The sequence below is a fragment of the Pseudophryne corroboree genome, chromosome 9 (assembly GCF_028390025.1).
Source record: "Pseudophryne corroboree isolate aPseCor3 chromosome 9, aPseCor3.hap2, whole genome shotgun sequence".
NCBI lineage: Eukaryota > Metazoa > Chordata > Amphibia > Anura > Myobatrachidae > Pseudophryne > Pseudophryne corroboree.
The window spans coordinates 107,383,253-107,407,243 of record NC_086452.1 but is presented as its reverse complement, the minus strand read 5'-3'; the positions used below and the strand labels follow the sequence as shown (position 1 = coordinate 107,407,243).

General features: G+C 49.2%; 1 long non-coding RNA gene across 2 annotated transcripts in view; it reads left to right on the top strand.

Moving 5' to 3' along the window:
• The window catches only part of LOC134956751 (uncharacterized), a 33,244-nt gene extending 9,863 nt beyond the window's left edge, over nt 1-23,381 (top strand). Inside the window, exons 3-5 of one of the 2 annotated variants that reach the window (XR_010186147.1) lie at nt 9,435-9,494; nt 10,860-10,906; nt 23,113-23,381. This is a non-coding gene — a long non-coding RNA (uncharacterized LOC134956751). The remainder of the gene's footprint in view (nt 1-9,434; nt 9,495-10,859; nt 10,907-23,112) is intronic. The other variant, XR_010186148.1, reaches the window with a different exon arrangement.
• The last annotated feature ends 610 nt before the right edge of the window (nt 23,382-23,991 follow it).

Genomic DNA, 23,991 nt, shown 5'->3' with positions numbered 1-23,991 from the left:
ATACTTGTACATAGTTATTGTTAACTAATTCGGGTTATTGTTAAGGAGCCATCTCTAAGAGGCCCTTTCTGTTGTCATACTGTTAACTGGGTTTAGATCACAAGTTGTACGGTGTGATTGGTGTGGCTGGTATGAGTCTTACCCGGGATTCAAAATGCCTCCCTTATTGTGTATGCTCGTCCGGGCACGGTGCCTGACTGGAGTCTGGGGGAGGGTCATGGGGGGAGGAGCCAGTGCACACCACCTGACCTAGTAAAGCTTTACTTTTTTGTGCCCTGTCTCCTGCGGAGCCGCTGTTCCCCATGGTCCTTTCAGGAACCCCAGCATCCACTACGGACTCCGAGAAATAGAATTATCGGTAAGTAAATTCTTATTTTCTCTATCGTCCTAGTGGATGCTGGGGTTCCTGAAAGGACCATGGGGAATAGCGGCTCCGCAGGAGACAGGGCACAAAAAGTAAAGCTTTACGATCAGGTGGTGTGTACTGGCTCCTCCCCCTATGACCCTCCTCCAAGCCTCAGTTAGATTTTTGTGCCCGGCCGAGAAGGGTGCAATCTAGGTGGCTCTCCTAAAGAGCTGCTTAGAAAAGTTTAGCTTAGGTTTTTTATTTTACAGTGAGTCCTGCTGGCAACAGGATCACTGCAACGAGGGACTTAGGGGAGAAGAAGTGAACTCACCTGCGTGCAGGATGGATTGGCTTCTTGGCTACTGGACATTAGCTCCAGAGGGACGATCACAGGTACAGCCTGGATGGTCACCGGAGCCTCGCCGCCGGCCCCCTTGCAGATGCTGAAACGAGAAGAGGTCCAGAATCGGCGGCAGAAGACTCCTCAGTCTTCTTAAGGTAGCGCACAGCACTGCAGCTGTGCGCCATTTTCCTCTCAGCACACTTCACACGGCAGTCACTGAGGGTGCAGGGCGCTGGGAGGGGGGCGCCCTGGGAGGCAAATGAAAACCTTTTTTGGCTAAAAATACCTCACATATAGCCTCCGGGGGCTATATGGAGATATTTAACCCCTGCCAGAATCCACTAAAGAGCGGGAGATGAGCCCGCCGAAAAAGGGGCGGGGCCTATCTCCTCAGCACACAGCGCCATTTTCCTCACACAGCTCCGCTGGTCAGGAAGGCTCCCAGGCTCTCCCCTGCACTGCACTACAGAAACAGGGTAAAACAAGAGAGGGGGGGCAAAATTGTGGCAAAACTATATTATTAAAGCAGCTATACAGGGAGCACTTATTATAAGGCTATCCCTGTCATATATAGCGCTTTTGGTGTGTGCTGGCAAACTCTCCCTCTGTCTCCCCAAAGGGCTAGTGGGGTCCTGTCTTCGTTAAGAGCATTCCCTGTGTGTCTGCTGTGTGTCGGTACGTGTGTGTCGACATGTATGAGGACGATATTGGTGTGGAGGCGGAGCAATTGCCAAATATGGGGATGTCACCTCCTAGGGGGTCGACACCAGAATGGATGCCTTTATTTATGGAATTACGGGATAGTGTCAACACGCTAAAGCAGTCGTTTGACGACATGAGACGGCCGGACAATCAATTAGTGCCTGTCCAGGCGCCTCAAACACCGTCAGGGGCTGTAAAACGCCCTTTGCCTCAGTCGGTCGACACAGACCCAGACACAGGCACTGATTCCAGTGGCGACGGTGACGAATCAACCGTATTTTCTAGTAGGGCCACACGTTATATGATTTTGGCAATGAAGGAGGCGTTACATATTGCTGATACTACAGGTACCACAAAACAGGGTATCATGTGGGGTGTGAAAAAACTACCTATAGTTTTTCCTGAATCAGATGAATTAAATGAGGTGTGTGATGAAGCGTGGGTTGCCCCCGATAAAAAAATGCTAATTTCAAAGAAGTTATTGGCTTTATACCCTTTCCCGCCAGAGGTTAGGGCGCGCTGGGAAACACCTCCTAGGGTGGACAAGGCGCTCACACGCTTATCAAAACAAGTGGCGTTACCCTCTCCTGAGACGGCCGCACTTAAAGATCCAGCAGATAGGAGGATGGAAAATATCCAAAAAAGTATATACACACATACAGGTGTTATACTACGACCAGCTATAGCGACAGCCTGGATGTGCAGTGCTGGGGTAGCTTGGTCAGAGTCCCTGATTGAAAATATTGATACCCTGGATAGGGACAATGTTTTACTGTCTTTAGAGCAAATAAAGGATGCATTTCTTTATATGCGTGATGCACAGAGGGATATCTGCACACTGGCATCACGGGTAAGTGCTATGTCCATTTCGGCCAGAAGAAGTTTATGGACGCGACAGTGGTCAGGCGATGCGGACTCAAAACGGCATATGGAAGTTTTGCCGTATAAAGGGGAGGAGTTATTTGGTGTCGGTCTATCGGATTTGGTGGCCACGGCTACAGCCGGGAAATCCACCTTTTTACCTCAAGTCACTCCCCAACAGAAAAAGACACAGACTTTTCAACCGCAGCCCTTTCGTTCCTTTAAAAACAAGAGAGCAAAGGGATATTCATATCTGCCACGAGGCAGAGGAAGGGGGAAGAGACAGCAACAGGCAGCTCCTTCCCAGGAACAGAAGCCCTCCCCCGCTTCTACAAAAGCCTCAGCATGACGCTGGGGCTTCTCAAGCGGACTCGGGGGCGGTGGGGGGTCGTCTCAAGAATTTCAGCGCGCAGTGGGCTCACTCGCAGGTAGATCCCTGGATCCTGCAGATAATATCTCAGGGGTACAGGTTGGAACTAGAGACGGATCCACCTCGCCGTTTCCTGAAGTCTGCTTTACCAACGTCCCCCCTCCGACAGGGTGACGGTCTTGGAAGCCATTCACAAGCTGTACTCTCAGCAGGTGATAGTCAAGGTACCCCTTTTACAACAAGGAAAGGGGTATTATTCCACTCTATTTGTGGTACCGAAGCCGGATGGCTCGGTAAGACCTATTCTAAATCTGAAATCCTTGAACCTGTACATAAAGAAGTTCAAGTTCAAGATGGAGTCACTCAGAACAGTGATAGCGAACCTGGAAGAAGGGGACTTTATGGTATCCTTGGACATCAAGGATGCGTATCTCCACGTTCCAATTTACCCCTCACACCAGGGGTACCTCAGGTTCGTCGTACAGAACTGTCACTATCAGTTTCAGACGCTGCCGTTCGGATTGTCCACGGCACCTCGGATCTTTACCAAGGTAATGGCCGAGATGATGATTCTTCTTCGAAGAAAAGGCGTATTAATTATCCCATACTTGGACGATCTCCTAATAAGGGCAAGGTCCAGAGAACAGCTAGAGATGGGATTAGCACTGTCTCAAGAAGTGCTAAAACAGCACGGGTGGATTCTGAATATTCCAAAATCCCAGTTAATTCCGACAACACGTCTGCTGTTCCTAGGGATGATTCTGGACACGGTTCAGAAAAAGGTTTTTCTCCCGGAGGAAAAAGCCAAGGAGTTATCCGAGCTTGTCAGGAACCTCCTAAAACCAGGAAAGGTGTCTGTACATCAATGCACAAGAGTCCTGGGAAAAATGGTGGCTTCTTGCGAAGCAATTCCATTCGGCAGATTCCACGCAAGAATTTTCCAGAGGGATCTGTTGGACAAATGGTCAGGGTCGCATCTTCAGATGCACCAGCGGATAACCCTGTCTCCAAGGACAAGGGTATCTCTTCTGTGGTGGTTGCAGAGTGCTCATCTATTGGAGGGCCGCAGATTCGGCATACAGGATTGGATCCTGGTGACCACGGACGCCAGCCTGAGAGGCTGGGGAGCAGTCACACAAGGAAGAAACTTCCAGGGCGTGTGGTCGAGCCTGGAAACGTCTCTTCACATAAACATTCTGGAACTAAGAGCAATCTACAATGCTCTAAGCCAGGCAGAACCTCTGCTTCAAGGAAAACCGGTGTTGATCCAGTCGGACAACATCACGGCAGTCGCCCATGTGAACAGACAGGGCGGCACAAGAAGCAGGAGTGCAATGGCAGAAGCTGCAAGGATTCTTCGCTGGGCAGAGAATCATGTGATAGCACTGTCAGCAGTGTTCATCCCGGGAGTGGACAACTGGGAAGCAGACTTCCTCAGCAGACACGACCTTCACCCGGGAGAGTGGGGACTTCATCCAGAAGTTTTCCACATGCTGGTAACCCGTTGGGAAAGACCAATGGTGGACATGATGGCGTCTCGCCTCAACAAAAAACTGGACAGGTATTGCGCCAGGTCAAGAGATCCGCAGGCAATAGCTGTGGACGCGCTGGTAACGCCTTGGGTGTACCAGTCGGTGTATGTGTTTCCTCCTCTGCCTCTCATACCAAAAGTATTGAGAATTATACGGCAAAGAGGCGTAAGAACGATACTAGTGGTTCCGGATTGGCCAAGAAGGACTTGGTACCCGGAACTTCAAGAGATGATCATGGAAGATCCGTGGCCTCTACCTCTGAGAAGGGACTTGCTTCAGCAGGGTCCCTGTCTGTTTCAAGACTTACCGCGGCTGCGTTTGACGGCATGGCGGTTGAACGCCGGATCCTAAAGGAAAAAGGCATGCCGGAAGAAGTCATTCCTACTTTGATTAAAGCAAGGAAGGAAGTAACCGCGCAACATTATCACCGCATTTGGCGAAAATATGTTGCGTGGTGCGAGGATCGGAGTGCTCCGACGGAGGAATTTCAACTGGGTCGATTCCTACATTTCCTGCAATCAGGATTGTCTATGGGTCTCAAATTGGGATCTATTAAGGTTCAAATTTCGGCCCTGTCGATTTTCTTCCAAAAAGAATTGGCTTCAGTTCCTGAAGTCCAGACTTTTGTTAAGGGAGTGCTGCATATACAGCCCCCTGTGGTGCCTCCAGTGGCACCGTGGGATCTCAATGTTGTTTTGGACTTTCTCAAATCTCATTGGTTTGAACCACTAAAAACTGTGGATTTGAAATATCTCACATGGAAAGTGACCATGCTACTAGCCCTGGCTTCGGCCAGGAGAGTGTCAGAACTGGCAGCTTTATCTTACAAAAGCCCATATCTGATTTTCCATTCGGACAGGGCAGAACTGCGGACTCGTCCGCATTTTCTCCCTAAGGTGGTGTCAGCATTTCATCTGAACCAACCTATTGTAGTGCCTGCGGCTACAAGCGACTTGGAGGACTCCAAGTTGTTGGACGTTGTCAGAGCTTTAAAAATATACATTTCAAGGACAGCTGGAGTCAGGAAATCTGACTCGCTGTTTATACTATATGCTCCCAACAAGTTGGGCGCTCCTGCGTCTAAGCAGACTATTGCTCGCTGGATTTGTAGTACGATTCAGCTTGCACATTCTGTGGCAGGCCTGCCACAGCCAAAATCGGTAAAAGCCCACTCCACAAGGAAGGTGGGTTCTTCTTGGGCGGCTGCCCGAGGGGTCTCGGCATTACAACTCTGCCGAGCGGCTACGTGGTCGGGGGAGAACACGTTTGTAAAATTCTACAAATTTGATACCCTGGCTAAGGAGGACCTGGAGTTCGCTCATTCGGTGCTGCAGAGTCATCCGCACTCTCCCGCCCGTTTGGGAGCTTTGGTATAATCCCCATGGTCCTTTCAGGAACCCCAGCATCCACTAGGACGATAGAGAAAATAAGAATTTACTTACCGATAATTCTATTTCTCGGAGTCCGTAGTGGATGCTGGGCGCCCATCCCAAGTGCGGATTATCTGCATTACTTGTACATAGTTACAAAAATCGGGTTATTATTGTTGTGAGCCATCTTTTCAGAGGCTCCGCTGTTATCATACTGTTAACTGGGTTTAGATCACAGGTTGTACGGTGTGATTGGTGTGGCTGGTATGAGTCTTACCCGGGATTCATAAATCCTTCCTTATTGTGTACGCTCGTCCGGGCACAGTACCTAACTGAGGCTTGGAGGAGGGTCATAGGGGGAGGAGCCAGTACACACCACCTGATCGTAAAGCTTTACTTTTTGTGCCCTGTCTCCTGCGGAGCCGCTATTCCCCATGGTCCTTTCAGGAACCCCAGCATCCACTACGGACTCCGAGAAATAGAATTATCGGTAAGTAAATTCTTATTTTGCTCATGCCTGTGCTCCCTCCTTTACCCCACTTATTTCCTCCTGTTTGTCCTGTACAGCTAGCAGCTGCTATGGTTGCTGACTGATAGCTAGCATGGTTCCTGTCCTACACTGAACTCCAATTCACTTCTGGAGCTCAGGTTGCGGTACCAAGCGCCAGGAGGATTCATGTCAACCAATAAGGAGAAGAGGCCGGTGTGAGGGTCAGCGGCGGATTTAGGGTTGAGAGCACCCCTAGGCACAAAAGTAAAGGCCGCCCCCTCTCCTCCCACACCTAATTTTATTTTTTTGGTTGATTGGTTATACGCTCTCATTTGATAATAGTTAGTTTCATAGAATCATTTTAATAAAGCCACTAACTAAGTAGGACAGCTTACAGAGACAATCTTTGCATGTCCTACCCATCTGCACTTCATTCAAGATGGCATATGGTACAGTACAGTGAAAATATTTTGCAAGTACGGGTATATTTCAGGCTGACAGTACCAAGTGTCACCCCCAAACAAGTGCTGCCCATAGGCACATGCCTCACGTGCCTAATGGGAAATTTACTACTGGTGAGGGCCTGTAAGTAAGCTGTTATTGTAAGACTTGTTAACAAGTACAAACCTCCCAACTGTCCAGATTTTCGCGTGACAGTCCCATTTTTTGGGGGGTCTGTCCCGCTGTCCCTCCCTCCAGATGTTGGGAGGTATACAAGTATAGTACTCAGTGTCAGAAGTGGAACCCCGACAGCAGAGAAATGTTATGTAAGCAGTGTCACTATCATGCAGCTTCATTATTTTATTACATTAGTAGAAATAAGCCTAAAAAAGTTATTTCCTGTAGAAAGCGAGCCTGGAATGAGCAAAAGGTGTCCAGTTCTCCTTTGGCCCAGCCCTCTGCTAGTTGTGTTGTGATGGCTCTGATATGGCTTAAATAAAGTATTTGTGAATGACCTTTGCAAATAGGGCATGTTTCCTCAATTACCAATTAATGGGGGTGATTCAGACCTGATCGCACGCAGGCGTTTTTTGCAGTGCTGCGATCAAGATAGTTGCCACCTACAGGGGGAAGGGGGCAATCGCTGTGCAGGGGTGTGATCGTTTGTGCAGAGAGCTGCACAAACAAAAAGTTACTCAGCCGCTGCGATGATCTGGTCAGGAGCTGACGTCAGGAACCCTCCCTCCAAACGACTGGGCACTCCTGCGTTTTTACGGACACTCCCTAGAAACGGTCAGTTGACATCCACAAACGGCCTCTTCCTGTCAATCTTCTTGCGATCGCCGGTGTGATCGCTGTCTTCGTTAAATCCATCACTGTTCGGCAATCCCCAACGCTGGCGGCCGACGCGCCAGCGCATTGTGGAGCATACGCATGCGCAGTTCAGACCCGATTGCACCACTGCGAAAAAAGCTAGCATGCGATCGGGTCTGAATGACCCCCAATGTTTGATGACGGACTATTAGCAGTGCATAGAACCTCCTGTAATTAATTTGGGGGTCAAGCATTTAGATTTGCTGCTCCAACTCTCTGGAACTCTTTTTCTCACAAAGTTCAAGAGGCTTTCACTCTAGACACCTTCAAAAGCAGACTCCAGAGTTACCAGCTGACTCACGCATTTCATTAATGCCCCTTTAGTTTCTGGAAAAAAGAAAATAGAATTAGGCACTGTAATACTGCTTGGTGCATCTTTAGATACAACCATCAGTCGCACCATCAAAACTTGCACAGGCCCCTAGCTAGGTGCATTTCCTCTTCACTCCAGTGTGAGCGATTAACCGAATGAGGGGGACATTTACTAAGCAGTGATAAAAGCTGCTCTGTATATTTTTATAGTATGCAAATTATAAATGTTACGTCAATGCTGATTGGTTGCCAGGGGCAACTTCTCCACTGGCTCACTTCTCCACTTTTATCACTGCTTAGTAAATGTCCCCCTGAGGCTCTTATTCAGCAGTAATCGCATTTGCAAAGCTGCACACAGGCAGCTTTGCAAATGCGATCACTAAGAATGCAAATGGAGCAGGACGTGTTAAACACCTGCTTGCTGCATTTGCAATCCCAGTGCTGCGACCGACGTTGCAGCCTGGGATCACATTGTGGGGGTCATTCCGAGTTGATTGCACACTAGCTGTTTTTAGCAGCCGTGCAAATGCATAGTCGCCGCCCACAGGGAAGTGTATTTTTGCTTTGCAAGTGTGCAAACGCCTGTGCAGCTGAGCTCTGCAAAAACATTTTGTGCAGTTTCAGAGTAGGTCTGAACTTACTCAGCCCTTGCGATCACTTCAGTCTTTTTGGTGCCGGAATTGACGTCAGACACCTGCCCTCCAAACGCCCGGACACACCTGCGTTTTCCCTACCACTCCCAGAAAACGGTCAGTTGCCACCCATAAAGTCAGGCTGTCCTTCGCAGAGGGCCTTGCGAGGCCAAAAAATCTGCATCTTTAGATGCAGACCGTGACTTTGCCACTCCCGGAAAATGAGGATGACCAGCTCCCGTTTCTGGCAATGCGTCGGCAGCAGCAGCACTTCAGAAATCACCAGGAAAATGGCAGAGTAAATAAAATCATGGGAAAATGGCCGCCGCACCATTTTCCCAGAGATCTGCACTTGCGCACTACATTCTGGGGCAGAGCTAGTGTCTCCTAGTGACCCTAGTGCCCAGAGTCTCTACAGCGCTGCCGGCTAGAGAGGAGGGGGCCCAGACGGGGTCTGCACACCGGCCTCCTCGTCTCTTGAAGCTCCCAAGTTCTGATTCTGAAAGTGAATGAGATATAAGGGAGTACCTGCTAGATCCAGCCACGGAATGTCGCCTGCCAAGATATGTTGGAGACTTAGAAAGTTACATCACAGTAAACGGTCAACTATTTTTATTCTTTTCCATCCATTAGTCAGTAGAGTGGACTGAATAGGCCTCTGCCAGTCTATAAGTAGTAGGAATCCCTGGCAGCCAGGCTGCGCCAGCAGGACCCATCCACAATTTCAGCGATCACACTGAAATTACGGTGCGATCGGCTGTGGGCTGCATGCTGAGCGGCCTTGCCCTGCGACCCCTGCATGCGAACATAAGTATTGTAAATTCTGCTGTTTAGTAGAATTTACAATCCTTACTGAATAGGATCCTATATTTTAATCCTTAAACAGTGTTTTTAGCGGTCTATTTACTAAGCCTTGGATTGTGATAAAGTGGACGGAGATAAAGTACCAGCCAATCGGCTCCTAACTGTCATTTTTCAAATCCAGCCTGTGGCATGTCAGTTAGGAGCTGATTGGCTGGTCATTTATCTCCATCCACTTTATCTCCATCCAAGGCTTAGTAAATAGACCCCTTAGAGTTGTTTCTCTTTGAGACTGCTATTATGACATCACCAGTGTGATGTCACACTAGCCATATAATCTCCATATTATCTTCTCCCCAAGGCAAAGGCCTCTCATTTGCAATGATGTGTGCAAAGACTACATTCGTGTGGATCCTATGCTGTGAGTATTCTGACCACCTTTACAATAAGTAACATTATTTTATATTTATTTGGTAAAATGCAACCAATGAGATGGAGGTGCATTTCTCATGTTATTTAAATAGACACCCCATCTATCACTGGGACAAAAACGTTGGAAGACTTGTTCCTGTCCCTGTGTTTTCTCTAATCTCCACATTCTTTAGCCATGCGGAGTGCAGGGATTTAATAAGGAAAATCATATATTCTATCTTTTTACACATAGGGGGTATTCAATGAGTGCAATGTTTTCGCTCGTTTGTAGGTCAAATTGACATTCAACCTATTTAATGCCCGTGTCATTTTTTTGACTGAAAAATCTGCACGGGCAAAAACTACGTGGATCTTTTTACACATAGGGGGTATTCAATTACTGCCGTTTCTTTGACCTGTTGAAAAAACTGCACGGGAAGAAACCACGTGGATCGGCAAATTAGCTGCTGATCCACATGTTTTGTCATATTTATGGGAGTTTTTGACCATTTTTGGGTCTGTTTTTCCCTATGCAAATTTGAAAAAAAAATATACATAAAATGAAAAGGCATGTGTGAAAATGGTTTAAAAAAAGGGCAAAAACACACACTTATGAATACACCCACGTCGAATTAGTGCACATTTTCCGATTGTGGAAAAACTCGGCACTAATTGAATATACCCCATAGTGGAAGATTTCCCTAGTGAAGTCATCAGGGACAGGGGTTGTAAAGTTGATTTGAAGCAAATGAAGCCATCATGGCCCTGCTGTGTCATGCCACAATGCCGTCCTGTTGATGAGAATTGCGTCGTCACACACCTGAACTTGCCAAACTCTCTCTTTCTTCACTTATTTTGTTAAGAAGGATTAACTCTCCTTGTAAAGAAATAAATGTGACTTTTGCTACTATTTTACCTAATATTCCAAATATACTTTCTAATATATATCAGCGTGCTGTAGCTTATAGTATACATGACTATTCTCTGGCACTGCTACATTACATGTGTGACCAATACAAGTATAATGCAGACTGTACAGGAGAACCACATACTGTATCAGGGAAAAAGCATAATTTTGGTGCATTCTCCTGCAGATATGATGCAGTCTGGCCAAGTCCTAATTGACACACACACACACACACACACACACACACACACACACACACACACACACACACACACACACACTCTCACTCTCTCTCTCTCTCTCTCTCTCTCTCTCTCTCTCTCTCTCTCTCTCTCTCTCTCTCTCTCTCTCTCTCTCTCTCTCTCTCTCTCTCTCTCTCTCTCTCTCTCAATACCTAGTGTAACGTCTGCTTCAACTTTTGAATTACACAGGTAAATGTTGTAACATATGTTGTCTTTGTATTTACAGTCACAGCATTTCTTCCCGGAGTTTACTCCAAAGTTGATGGAGCTGATGTGAGTGTTATTTTGCTTATTCATATTTAATAATATTGAATGTATTTGTGTTGGTCAAAATGTCACTGAGTATTGAGATAAGCTGTAGAGAAATGATTTTAATCATTAGAGCTCACATGCTATAAGTACATTTATTATTGCTGTATGTAGGGCCTAATTCAGAGACGATCGCTGCAACAGCAGTGATTGCACCGAGGCCCTTTGTGTTGTGTGTACGTGCAGCGGCCGCACTGCGGGGGCGCACACAGTGGTGTTTTTAATGTCGTTGTGGAGGCGTGGTCTGGACAACGCAGGGGTGTATGGACCATTGCTGGGGCATCACACGCAGTCACTGCGACCCAAAACCGCAGCTAGGCAGCCGGAGCTACTCGCCGGGTGTGAAAAAGGGGATGGGGGGTTTGGGCTTGGCATGTGGGGCGGACTAGCCCTGTGCTGGGCGATGCCAGTGCACACACGCAGGTCTCAAATGCGTTCGGCTGCGGCGGGCATGAACGCCTCTGCCTGATTGACAGGCTAAAGTGTTCATGTGGCAATCAGGGGGCGGTGACAGACCATTGCGGGTGTGGTGCGTTGAAAACCGGGGCGGGTCGGTGGCATTTTCGGGGCGGCTGTGTGTCATCACACACAACCGCTCCGATCTATAAATGGCGCCTGATTGCCTGTATACACAGCCTAGCTGCGGCCGCAGGGGGTCGTCCACAGTTGCTGCGGCTTAAATTAAATTGCGGTTGCAGCCCCTGGACAGGCCATTCTGCATGCTGGGTGGCCTTTCCCTGCGATGGGCGGCCCCCAGCATGCGATAGAAAGGATTGCAGACTTTGCTTTGTAGCAGAATCTGCCATCCATACTGAATAATCCCCATAATACATAAAATACATAAAACAGGGACATACATGGTAGACATGGATAAAAAGGGTAGGGGTGCCCTCTTACGGGCGAGTTTATAATCTAATAGGGAATATGTCACATCTGACTACAGAAGAGCAGACTGACTTGCCACTCCCAGAAAATGGGGCGATGCAGCCCCCCCTGTCTTTCCCAACACCGGCTGTCCCTGCCCCTATCCCACAGCGCAAACGCCTCTGCCTGTCAATCTGGCAGAGGCGTTCCCATATCTGCGCTGTGATCGCAGGACCCATTCTGCACATTCGCAATAGTAATAACAACAGTATAATCGTGAGTTGGGTAGGTGTGAGTGTAAATGTTCTGCATATAGAGTTATGTTCATATATATTTGGACACTGACAAATTTTATTTTAGCTGTTCACCAAAAATATTCAACTTAACAGTTATATAATGAATATTGTTTTCTCTGACGTCCTAGTGGATGCTCGGTACTCCGTAAGGACCATGGGGAATAGACGGGCTCCGCAGGAGACTGGGCACTCTTTAAAGAAAGATTAGGTACTACATCTGGTATGCACTGGCTCCTCCCTCTATGCCCCTCCTCCAGACCTCAGTTAGAATCTGTGCCCGGCCAGAGCTGGATGCACTTAGTGGGCTCTCCTGAGTTCACTATAAAGAAAGTATTTGTTAGGTTTTTTATTTTCAGTGAGATCTGCTGGCAACAGACTCACTGCTACCTGGGACTTAGGGGAGAGAAGCAAACCTACCTGCTTGCAGCTAGCTTGTGCTTCTAAGGCTACTGGACACCATTAGCTCCAGAGGGATCGAAAACAGGGCCTGACCTCGTTCGTCCGTTCCCGGAGCCGCGCCGCCGTCCCCCTTGCAGAGCCAGAAGACGGAAGATTCCGGAGAAAATCGGCGGCTGAAGACTCTGGTCTTCAATAAGGTAGCGCACAGCACTGCAGCTGTGCGCCATTGCTCCCACAGCACCCCACACGCTCCGGTCACTGGTGGGTGCAGGGCGCTGGGGGGGGGGGGGGCGCCCTGGGCTGCAATTAGTATACCTTAAGTGGCAAAATGTACATAATACAGTTCTAAACTGTATATGTGCCTAATCCCCCGCCATAATTATCGTTAAAAAAGTGGGAGAAGCCCGCCGCTGAAGGGGCGGGGCTATCTTCCTCAGCACAGCCAGCGCCATTTTCTCTTCACAGCTCCGCTGGAAGGACGCTCCCCAGGCTCTCCCCTGCAGTATACACTACAGAAAGGGTAAAAAAGAGAGGGGGGGCACATAAATTTAGGCGCAAATTGTGATATAAGCAGCTATTGGGGGAAAATTCACTTTGTGTATAGTGTAAATCCCTCTGTTATATAGCGCTCTGATGTGTGCTGGCATACTCTCTCTCTGTCTCCCCAAAGGACTTTGTGGGGTCCTGTCCTCAGTCAGAGCATTCCCTGTGTGTGTGTGTGCGGTGTGTCGGTACGGCTGTGTCGACATGTTTGATGAGGACGCTTACGTGGAGGCGGAGTAGGTGCCGATAAGTGTGATGTCGCCCCCTGCGGGGCCGACACCAGAGTGGATGGATATGTGGAAGGTATTAACCGACAGTGTCAACTCCTTGCATAAAAGGTTCGATGATGCAGCTTTGGGACAGCCGGCATCTCAGCCCGTGCCTGCCCAGGCATCTCAGAGGCCATCAGGGGCTCAAAAACGCCCGCTACCTCAGATGGCAGACACAGATGTCGACACGGAGTCTGACTCCAGTGTCGATGAGGATGAGACAAATGTACAATCCACTAGGGCCATCCGATGCATGATTACGGCAATGAAAAATGTGTTGCACATTTCTGACATTAACCCGGTTACCACAAAAAAGGGTATTATGTTTGGGGAGAAAAAGCAGCCAGTGACTTTTCCCCCATCTGATGAGTTAAATGAATTGTGTGAAGAAGCGTGGGGTTCCCCAGATAAGAAACTAGTTATTTCTAAGCGGTTACTAATGGCGTACCCTTTCCCGCCAACGGATAGGTTACGCTGGGAGACATCCCCTAAGGTGGACAAGGCGCTCACACGCTTATCAAAAAAGGTGGCACTGCCTTCTCAGGATACGGCCGCCTTAAAGGAGCCTGCAGATAGAAAGCAGGAGGCTATCCTGAAGTCTGTGTATACACACTCAGGTACTATACTGAGACCTGCTATTGCTTCAGCATGGATGTGTAGTGCTGCAGCAGCGTGGTCTGATTCCCTGTCTGATAACATTGATTCCCTTGACAGGGACACTATTTTGCTAACCATAGAGCATATTAAAGACGTAGTCTTATATATGAGGGATGCACAGAGGGACATTTGCCGGCTGGCATCTAGAATTAATGCAATGTCCATTTCTGCCAGGAGAGTATTATGGACTCGGCAGTGGACAGGTGATGCTGATTCTAAAAGGCACATGGAAATTTTGCCTTATAAGGGTGAGGAATTGTTTGGGGACGGTCTCTCGGACCTCGTATCCACAGCAACAGCTGGGAAGTCGACTTTTTTACCTCAGGTTCCCTCACAGCCTAAGAAAGCACCGTATTATCAAGTACAGTCCTTTCGGCCTCAGAAAGGCAAGCGGGTTAGAGGCGCGTCCTTTCTGCCCAGAGGCAGGGGTAGAGGGAAAAAGCTGCACCAGACAGCCAGTTCCCAGGAACAAAAATCCTCCCCTGCTTCCACTAAGTCCACCGCATGACGCTGGGGCTCCACAGGTGGAGCCAGGTGCGGTGGGGGCCCGTCTCCGGAACTTCAGCGACCAGTGGGTTCGCTCACAGGTGGATCTCTGGGTTCTACAAGTGGTATCTCAGGGATACAAGCTGGAGTTCGAGACGTCTCCCCCTCGCCGTTACCTCAAATCAGCCTTGATAGCTACTCACAAAGACAGGGAGGTAGTACTGGCGGCAATTCACAAGCTGTACCTCCAGCAGGTGATAATCAAAGTTCCCCTCCTTCAACAGGGACGGGGTTACTATTCCGCAATGTTTGTGGTACTGAAACCAGACGGTTCGGTGAGACCCATTCTAAATTTGAAATCCTTGAACACTTATATAAGGAAGTTCAAGTTCAAAATGGAATCGCTCAGGGCGGTTATTGCAAGCCTGGAAGAGGGGGATTATATGGTATCACTGGACATCAAGGATGCTTACCTACATGTCCCCATTTACCCACCTCACCAGGAGTACCTCCGATTTGTGGTACAGGACTGCCATTACCAATTCCAGACGTTGCCGTTTGGTCTGTCCACGGCACCGAGGGTATTTACCAAGGTAATGGCCGAAATGATGATACTCCTTCGAAAGAAGGGAGTTATAATTATCCCGTACTTGGACGATCTCCTTATAAAGGCGAGGTCCATGGAGCAGTTGTTGGTCGGAGTAGCACTATCTCAGGAAGTGCTGCAACAGCACGGCTGGATTCTGAATATCCCAAAGTCGCAGCTGGTTCCTACGACGCGTCTGCTGTTCTTGGGTATGATTCTGGACACAGAACAGAAGAAGGTGTTTCTCCCGGAGGAGAAGGCCAAGGAGTTGTCATCTCTGGTCAGAGACCTCCTGAAACCAAAACAGGTGTCGGTGCATCACTGCATGCGAGTCCTGGGAAAGATGGTAGCTTCTTACGAAGCAATTCCCTTCGGCAGGTTCCATGCAAGGATCTTTCAGTGGGATCTGTTAGACAAGTGGTCCGGATCGCATCTTCAGATGCATCGGCTGATCACCCTGTCCCCGAGGGCCAGGGTGTCTCTGCTGTGGTGGCTGCAGAGTGCTCATCTTCTCGAGGGCCGCAGATTCGGCATACAGGACTGGGTCCTGGTGACCACGGATGCAAGCCTCCGAGGTTGGGGGGCAGTCACTCAGGGAAGAAACTTCCAAGGACAATGGTCGAGTCAGGAGACTTCCCTACACATAAATATTCTGGAACTAAGGGCCATTTACAATGCCCTAAGTCAAGCAAAACCCCTGCTTCAAAACCAGCCGGTGCTGATTCAGTCAGACAACAACACGGCGGTCGCCCATGTAAACCGACAGGGCGGCACAAGAAGCAGGATGGCAATGGCAGAAGCCAAAAGGATTCTCCGATGGGCGGAAAATCACATGATAGCACTGTCAGCAGTATTCATTCCGGGAGTGGACAACTGGGAAGCAGACTTCCTCAGCAGGCACGACCTCCACCCGGGAGAGTGGGGACTTCATCCAGAAGTCTTCCAGCTGATTGTAAATCGTTGGGAAAGGCCACAGGTGGACATGATGGCGTCCCGCCTCAATAAAAAGCTAAAAAGATATTGCGCCAGGTCAAGGGACCCTCAGGCGATAGCTGTGGACGCTCTAGTGACACCGTGGGTGTACCAGTCGGTTTATGTGTCCCCTCCTCTTTCTCTCATACCAAAGGTACTGAGGATAATAAGAAAGAGAGAAGTAAGAACTATACTCATCGTTCCGGATTGGCCAAGAAGAACTTGGTACCCGGAACTACAAGAAATGATCTCAGAGGACCCTTGGCCTCTGCCGCTCCGACAGGACCTGCTACAGCAGGGGCCCTGTGTCTGTTCCAAGACTTACCGCGGCTGCGTTTGACGGCATGGCGGTTGAACGCCGGATCCTGATGGAAAAGGGCATTCCGGTTGAAGTCATTCCTACGCTGATAAAAGCTAGGAAGGATGTGACAGCAAAACATTATCACCGCATATGGCGAAAATATGTTGCTTGGTGTGAGGCTATGAAGGCCCCAACAGAGGAATTTCAGCTGGGTCGATTTCTGCACTTCCTACAGTCAGGAGTGATTATGGGCCTAAAATTGGGATCCATAAAAGTCCAGATTTCGGCCCTGTCTATTTTCTTTCAAAAAGAACTGGCTTCACTGCCTGAAGTTCAGACGTTTGTTAAGGGAGTGCTGCATATTCAGCCCCCTTTTGTGCCTCCAGTGGCACCTTGGGATCTCAACGTTGTGTTGGATTTCCTAAAATCTCATTGGTTTGAGCCACTTCAGACCGTGGAGTTGAAATATCTCACGTGGAAAGTGGTCATGCTGTTGGCCTTAGCATCGGCTAGGCGTGTGTCAGAATTGGCGGCTTTGTCATGTAAAAGCCCCTATCTGATCTTCCATATGGACAGGGCTGAATTGAGGACTCGTCCCCAATTTCTCCCTAAGGTGGTATCAGCGTTTCATTTGAACCAACCTATTGTGGTGCCTGCGGCTACTCGGGACTTGGAGGCTTCCAAGTTGCTGGACGTAGTCCGGGCCCTGAAAATCTATGTTTCCAGGACGGCTAGAGTCAGAAAAACTGACTCGCTGTTTATCCTGCATGCACCCAACAAGCTGGGTGCTCCTGCTTCTAAGCAGACTATTGCTCGCTGGATCTGTTGCACGATTCAACTTGCACATTCTGCGGCTGGACTGCCGCATCCTAAATCAGTCAAAGCCCATTCCACGAGGAAGGTGAGCTCTTCTTGGGCGGCTGCCCGAGGGGTCTCGGCTTTACAACTTTGCCGAGCTGCTACCTGGTCGGGATCAAACACGTTTGCAAAATTCTACAAGTTTGATACCCTGGTTGAGGAGGACCTTGAGTTTGCTCATTCGGTGCTGCAGAGTCATCCGCACTCTCCCGCCCGTTTGGGAGCTTTGGTATAATCCCCATGGTCCTTACGGAGTACCCAGCATCCACTAGGACGTCAGAGAAAATAAGAATTTACTCACCGGTAATTCTATTTCTCGTAGTCCGTAGTGGATGCTGGGAGCCCGTCCCAAGTGCGGACTTCTGCAATACTTGTATATAGTTATTGCTTAACTATAGGGTTATTGTTCTGAGCCATCTGTTTAATGAGGCTCAGCTGTTGTTCATACTGTTAACTGGGTATAGTTATTACAAGTTGTACGGTGTGATTGGTGTGGCTGGTATGAGTCTTACCCTGGATTCCAAATCCTTTCCTAGTAATGTCAGCTCTTCCGGGCACAGTTTCCCTAACTGAGGTCTGGAGGAGGGGCATAGAGGGAGGAGCCAGTGCACATCAGATGTAGTACCTAATCTTTCTTTAAAGAGTGCCCAGTCTCCTGCGGATCCCGTCTATTCCCCATAGTCCTTACGGAGTACCCAGCATCCACTACGGACTACGAGAAATAGAATTACCGGTGAGTAAATTCTAATTTTAAAGTACAGACTATCGGCTTTAGGGCCTTATACACTATGGATCACATCAGCGATGTGACCACATACTGAACTATTACTGCCCAGTGCGCACGCAGTGAGACGCGATCACATATCACTTATGTAAACAGGAGCAGCGACTCAGCATTACGCGGTCATGTCGTCAGAAACGGGGGCGGGTTTCTATGGGGAACACTGTTCTACAGTTTCCTGTACAGCAGCTTTCATACATGTTCCCATCTGGAAAATTTGTGAAACCTGTCTCACAGGCATCTGTGTACAGTGTAGCACGTGTTTTTTGGTCACTACAATCAGGCATTTGTGTTCTTTATTTAAAATATTTTAGAATATTGACAGTCTAGTTCATAATTATAATGGCACAGGTTCTAAGCAGTTTTCTTTGGAACAACTTTCAAAAATGTCCCATTATATGTAAGATATTCTGCAGCATTTTTTCACTTCAGACAATATTTATCTTTATAGTAGTCACTGATATATACTATTTTATTTTTTATTTGTATAGGCACCAGCTATTGCGGTAGAGGCCACCCACACCCCAGAGGTGAAAGGTGATGCTCCTGCCAAAGCTGTTCAGGCTGCTCCTGCTGAAGTGGTGAAGTCTGCTATTCTCTTCCCAGCCAACTATGCTACCCCAGCAGACAAAGCCGACGATGACGCCCCAGGAGATGAGGCCGACCATGCCACGCCAGCGGATGAGGCCATTGATTCCACCCTAGCAGACGAGGCCTTTCATTCCACCAAAGAGGTGAAGAAGGCTATTCTCACCCAAGCTGACTATGCTGTCCCAGCGGACAACACCGACTATGAAGCCACACCAGATGAGGCCGACCATGCCACTCCAGCGGAAGAGGCCTTTAATTCCACCCTAGCGGATGAGGCCTTTGATTCCGCCATAGTGGATGAGGACAAAGATGCTGCCCAATTGGACGAGGCTCAGGATGTTGCCCAAGTGGATGAGGACAGTGATACCGAACCAGCAGACGTGGCCAACAATGTCTCCCATGTGGATGAGGCTGACGATTCCTCCTTAGAAGACAAGGATGAAGATGCTAGTGCTGTAGAGACCAGTAATACTGGAGGGGCCAGAGTTTTTACAACTTTAGAGAATACCAGAATCTCCAGCACATTGATTATTTGCATCATAGTCATCTGTGTGTTTATTCTAGCAGTAGCCAGTTTTGTTTGTCTATGGGTGGTATGGCATCGTGGCAAGAAGCTAGACCTCAGCCCTGGCATCGAGGAGCCATAAAGTGTGACATATGTGCTCCCCACTACCACCGGGGAGAGGCTTATGCTTTCCACTACCACCGGAGAGAGTCATGCTCCCCCCAACACCACCGGAGAGAGTCATGCGCCCCCCAACACCACCGGAGAGAGGCATGCGCCCCCCAGCACCACTGTAGAGAGACATGAACCCCTGCTAACATCTGGAGACACTTAAGGTGTGTACACACGGTGAGATTTTTTCTTCCGATCCTGACGATATAGTCAGGATCGGAAGAAAAGTTAGTGCAGATCGCAAGGTGAAAGTCACCTTGCGATCCCGATGCGCGTCCCCGCCAGTTCGGCATCGCAAGAAAAGATAGACCGTGCTGGCAAGTCAATCCTTGCTAGATCGGTGTACGATCTAGTTCATATCGCAAGTATTTCTAGTACCTTGCGATATGAGCTTGCGATGCCGATCTGCGTCATCCAGCCACTCCCCGCCGGGTCCATTTTCTTTACTGCGCGGAGGAAGAAGCAGCGGCAGCACGTGGACTAGAAAACCATCCTTGGAAACGTAAGTATATCAGCAGCGGGGTTGGGGGGCAGCACTGGGGGGCACCGTATCTGCACTGGGGGGCACCGTAGGGGGACATATCTGGCACCGTAGGGGGACATATCTGGCACCGTGGGGGGACATATCTGGCACCGTGGGGGGACATATCTGGCACCGTGGGGCAATGTATACTGGCACTGGGGGGGGCATATCTGGCACTGTGGGGCAATGTATACTGGCACTGGGGGGGGGGCATATCTGGCACTGGGGGGGGCATATCTGGCACTGTGGGGCAATGTATACTGGCACTGGGGGAGGGGCATATCTGGCACTGTGGGGCAATGTAACCTGGCACTGGGGGGGGGGGGGGCATATCTGGCACTGTGGGGCAATGTAAACTGGCACTGGGGAGGGGCATATCTGGCACTGTGGGGCAATGTATACTGGCACTGGGGGGGCATATCTGGCACTGTGGGGCAATGTATACTGGCACTGTGGGGCAATGTATACTGGCACTGGGGGGGGGGAGCATTTCTGGCACTGTGGGGCAATGTATACTGGCACTGGGGGGGCATATCTGGCACTGTGGGGCAATGTAACCTGGCACTGGGGGGGCATATCTGGCACTGTGGGGCAATGTATACTGGCACTGGGGGGGGGGGTATATCTGGCACTGTGGGACAATGTATACTGGCACTGGGGGGTGCATATCTGGCACTGTGGGGCAATGTATACTGGCACTGGGGGGGCATATCTGGCACTGTGGGGCAATGTATTTGGCACTAGGGGGGCAATGTATCTGGGACTGTGGGGTAATGTATCTGGCACTAGGGGGGCAATGTATCTGGCACTGTGGGGCACCGTATCTGGCACTGTGGCGCAATTTTTCTGGCACTGTGGGGCACCGTATCTGGCACTGTGGGGTAATTTTTCTGGCGCTGTGGGGCACTGTATCTGGCACTGGGGGGCACCGTATCTGGGACTGTGGGGCAATGTATCTGGCACTGGGGGGCTCTCCCACATGCGGCTCTCCCCCCTCCTCCGCCGGCTCCGTCCTCCCACTGACAGGAGCAGCGGCATGGCCCTGCAGTGTATGCGGCTCTCCCCAGCAGCAGCAGGTTAGTGTCTCTCTCTCTCTCTCTCTCTCTCTCTCCCCCCCCCCCCCTCTCTCTCTCTCTCTCTCTCTCTCTCTCTCTCTCTCTCTCCTGTGGATGTGTTAAGTATGATTTTCATTTTTACAGGTACCCCTACCCTATTGGATTCTACTGGACAAGTGGACGTGATCGGCGTGGGATGTAGGTAAGTAATCTGTCTCTCATTTTTACAGGTACCCTATTGGATTCTACTGGACAAGTGGACGTGATCGGCGTGGGATGTAGGTAAGTAATCTGTCTCTCGTTTTTACAGGTACCCTATTGGATTCTACTGGACAAGTGGACGTGACCGGCGTGGGATGTAGGTAAGTATGTGTGAGTGTGTAAGTGTGTTTTAATAAATTTTTACTGTCACGGTGTGCGTGTTGTGTTTTTATTTGGGTATTTTTTTTGTTGTAGAACTACAGGTACAGCGACCCTATTATTTCCCTGCATGCTGGTACTTGAGGTTCTCCAAGTACCAGCAAGCGGGGGAGGCTTGCTGGGCCTTGTAGTTCCACAACAAAAGACAATATTCTTTTCTTTACACACATGGCTATCAGCCTCCCATCCACCGCCCACGGATGGGGGGGGGACAGCCTCAGGCTTCACCCCTGGTCCTTGGGTGCCTGGAGGGGGGGGGGTGACCCCTTGATTTAAGGGGTTCCCACTCCTCCAGGGAACCCCGGCCAGGGGTGACTAGTTGGGGGGGTAATGCCACGGCCGCAGGGACCTCCATAAATGTGTCCCCCGGCTGTGGCATTATGTCCCTGGCTAGTGGAGCCGGTGCTGGTTTTAAAAATACGGGGGACCCCTACATCTTTTGTCCCCCGTATTTTTGGAACCAGGACCGGACTAAGAGCCCGGTGCTGGTTGTCTAATTACGGGGAACCTCTGTCCAATTTTTTCCCAGTATTTAAACAACCAGGACAGGCTCAAAGAGCCCGAGGCTGGTTATACTTAGGAGGGGGGACCCCACGCATTTTTTTTAAAAACTTTTTTAACACATTCAGACCCTTCTCCATTAAGTTAATGGAAGCCCTGGACAACAAAATTGCATTCATGTCCTCCTCCCACTCCCTTCCCAAACACTAATTATTATTTTTTCTATAAAAATGTACAATATATCACAAGTATGATGAGCAGGCAGGCAGCGGGCATTGGCGGCATCGGACTGGAGATGCAAATTAGTGGCGGAGGGCTGGGTCAGCTGATAGTGGGCGAGTTTGTAAGCCATTGGTGGTGGCAGCGCGCATCGGCTCATAGGCAGTAGTGGGCATTGGCTCGGCGGCGGTAGGGGTCATCGGCAGGATTCGGCGAACATTATGGCTGTAGTGCCTCACCAGCCACTGACCTCACCGCACGCCACTGGTAAAAAGTGGACTCTTGCCTGCCGTGATGTATAAAATGGGGACAATTGCCTGCAGTAATGTATAAAATGGGGATTCTGCCCTGATGTATAAAATGGGGACACATGCCTGCCATAATGTGTAAAAAGGGGGACACTTGCCTGCAGTAATGTATAAAATGGGGACTCTTGCCTGCCATAATGTGTAAAATATGGACTCTTGCCTGCTGTAATGTGGGGATTTAATGGATCAAGGGCATTGCGGAGTGTGGCATAATATGGTGCAGGGGGCATTACTGTGTGGGGCTTAAGATGGTAGAATTTTTATTATTTCCCTATGGTGGGCGTGATCTGTTGGTACACGGTCAAATACTGGGGTATGAGGTAGTCTTTTCAGACGAGGCACGCCTATTAAAATGAGGCCTGGTCCATTTAAATAATGAGGGCACGCCCCCTTGCCGGGGGGATGCTGGCGACACATTAAGGGATGCATTTTTGGGGTGCTGCGTATTTTAATGTGATATATAGATATATATAGATAGATATATAGATATAGATAGATAGATATATCCTCTGTTCAGGCGGCACTCACGGCGAAGAAACAGGACAAGAGCCAAAGATGCTGTCAGCATCTTTGGCTCTTGTCCTGTTTCTTCACCGTGAGTGCTTCCTGAACAGAGGATGAATATTTGGGGAAGGAATGTTCCTTTCTTCAATGGGAGGGCACCGGCCTGTTTAATGTAATTTACTTGAAGGTATTGGGGTGCCGCCTGACTGGTCGTTGTATGTATGTATATGTATATATATATATATATATATTTAAAAAAAAAAAAAAAAATATATATATGTATATATAATAGTATTTTTAGGCTTTTTGTATGTGACGGTTGTATTTTGTCGGCTAATTGTGTTATTTTATTTTCAACCAGCAATGTCATCTGAGGAGTACCGCCAATTCTGGTCAGGATTCATTGATCTGTACCATCACAACGAGTGCCTGTGGCGTGTCAGAAGCCCGGACTATGCCAACAGAATCAAGCGGAATCGGGCATATCAGCAGCTTATTGAGTACAGTAGAGGCAGAAACTCTGATGTCGATGTGAATTGGGTGAAGAAAAAATTTTCAAATTTCCGAACAGTGTTCGTGAAGGAACGCAAGAAGGTGCAAGATTCACAGCGATCCGGAGCCGGGTGCACTGGCTCCTCCCACTAAGACCCTCCTCCAGTTAGATTCTTGTGCCCGGCTGAGCTGGATGCACACTAGGGGCTCTCCTGAGCACCTAGAAAGAAAGTATATTTAGGTTTTTTATTTTCAGGGAGATCTGCTGGCAACAGACTCACTGCAGCGAGGGACTAAGGGGAGAAGAAGCGAACCTACCTAACAGGTGGTAGTTTGGGCTTCTTAGGCTACTGGACACCATTAGCTCCAGAGGGATCGACCGCAGGACCCGACCCTGGTGTTCATTCCCGGAGCCGCGCCGCCGTCCCCCTTACAGAGCCAGAAGCACGAAGAGGTCCGGAAAATCGGCGGCAGAAGACTTCGGTCTTCACCAAGGTAGCGCACAGCACTGCAGCTGTGCGCCATTGCTCCTCATGTACACCTCACACTTCGGTTACTGATGGGTGCAGGGCGCTGGGGGGGGCGCCCTGAGGGCAATAAATAACACCTTGGCTGGCAAATATACATCATATATAGTCCTAGAGGCTATATAGATGTAAAATTACCCCTGCCTGTATTACAGAAAAAGCGGGAGAAAGTCCGCCGAAAAGGGGGCGGGGCTTCTCCCTCAGCACACTGGCGCCATTTT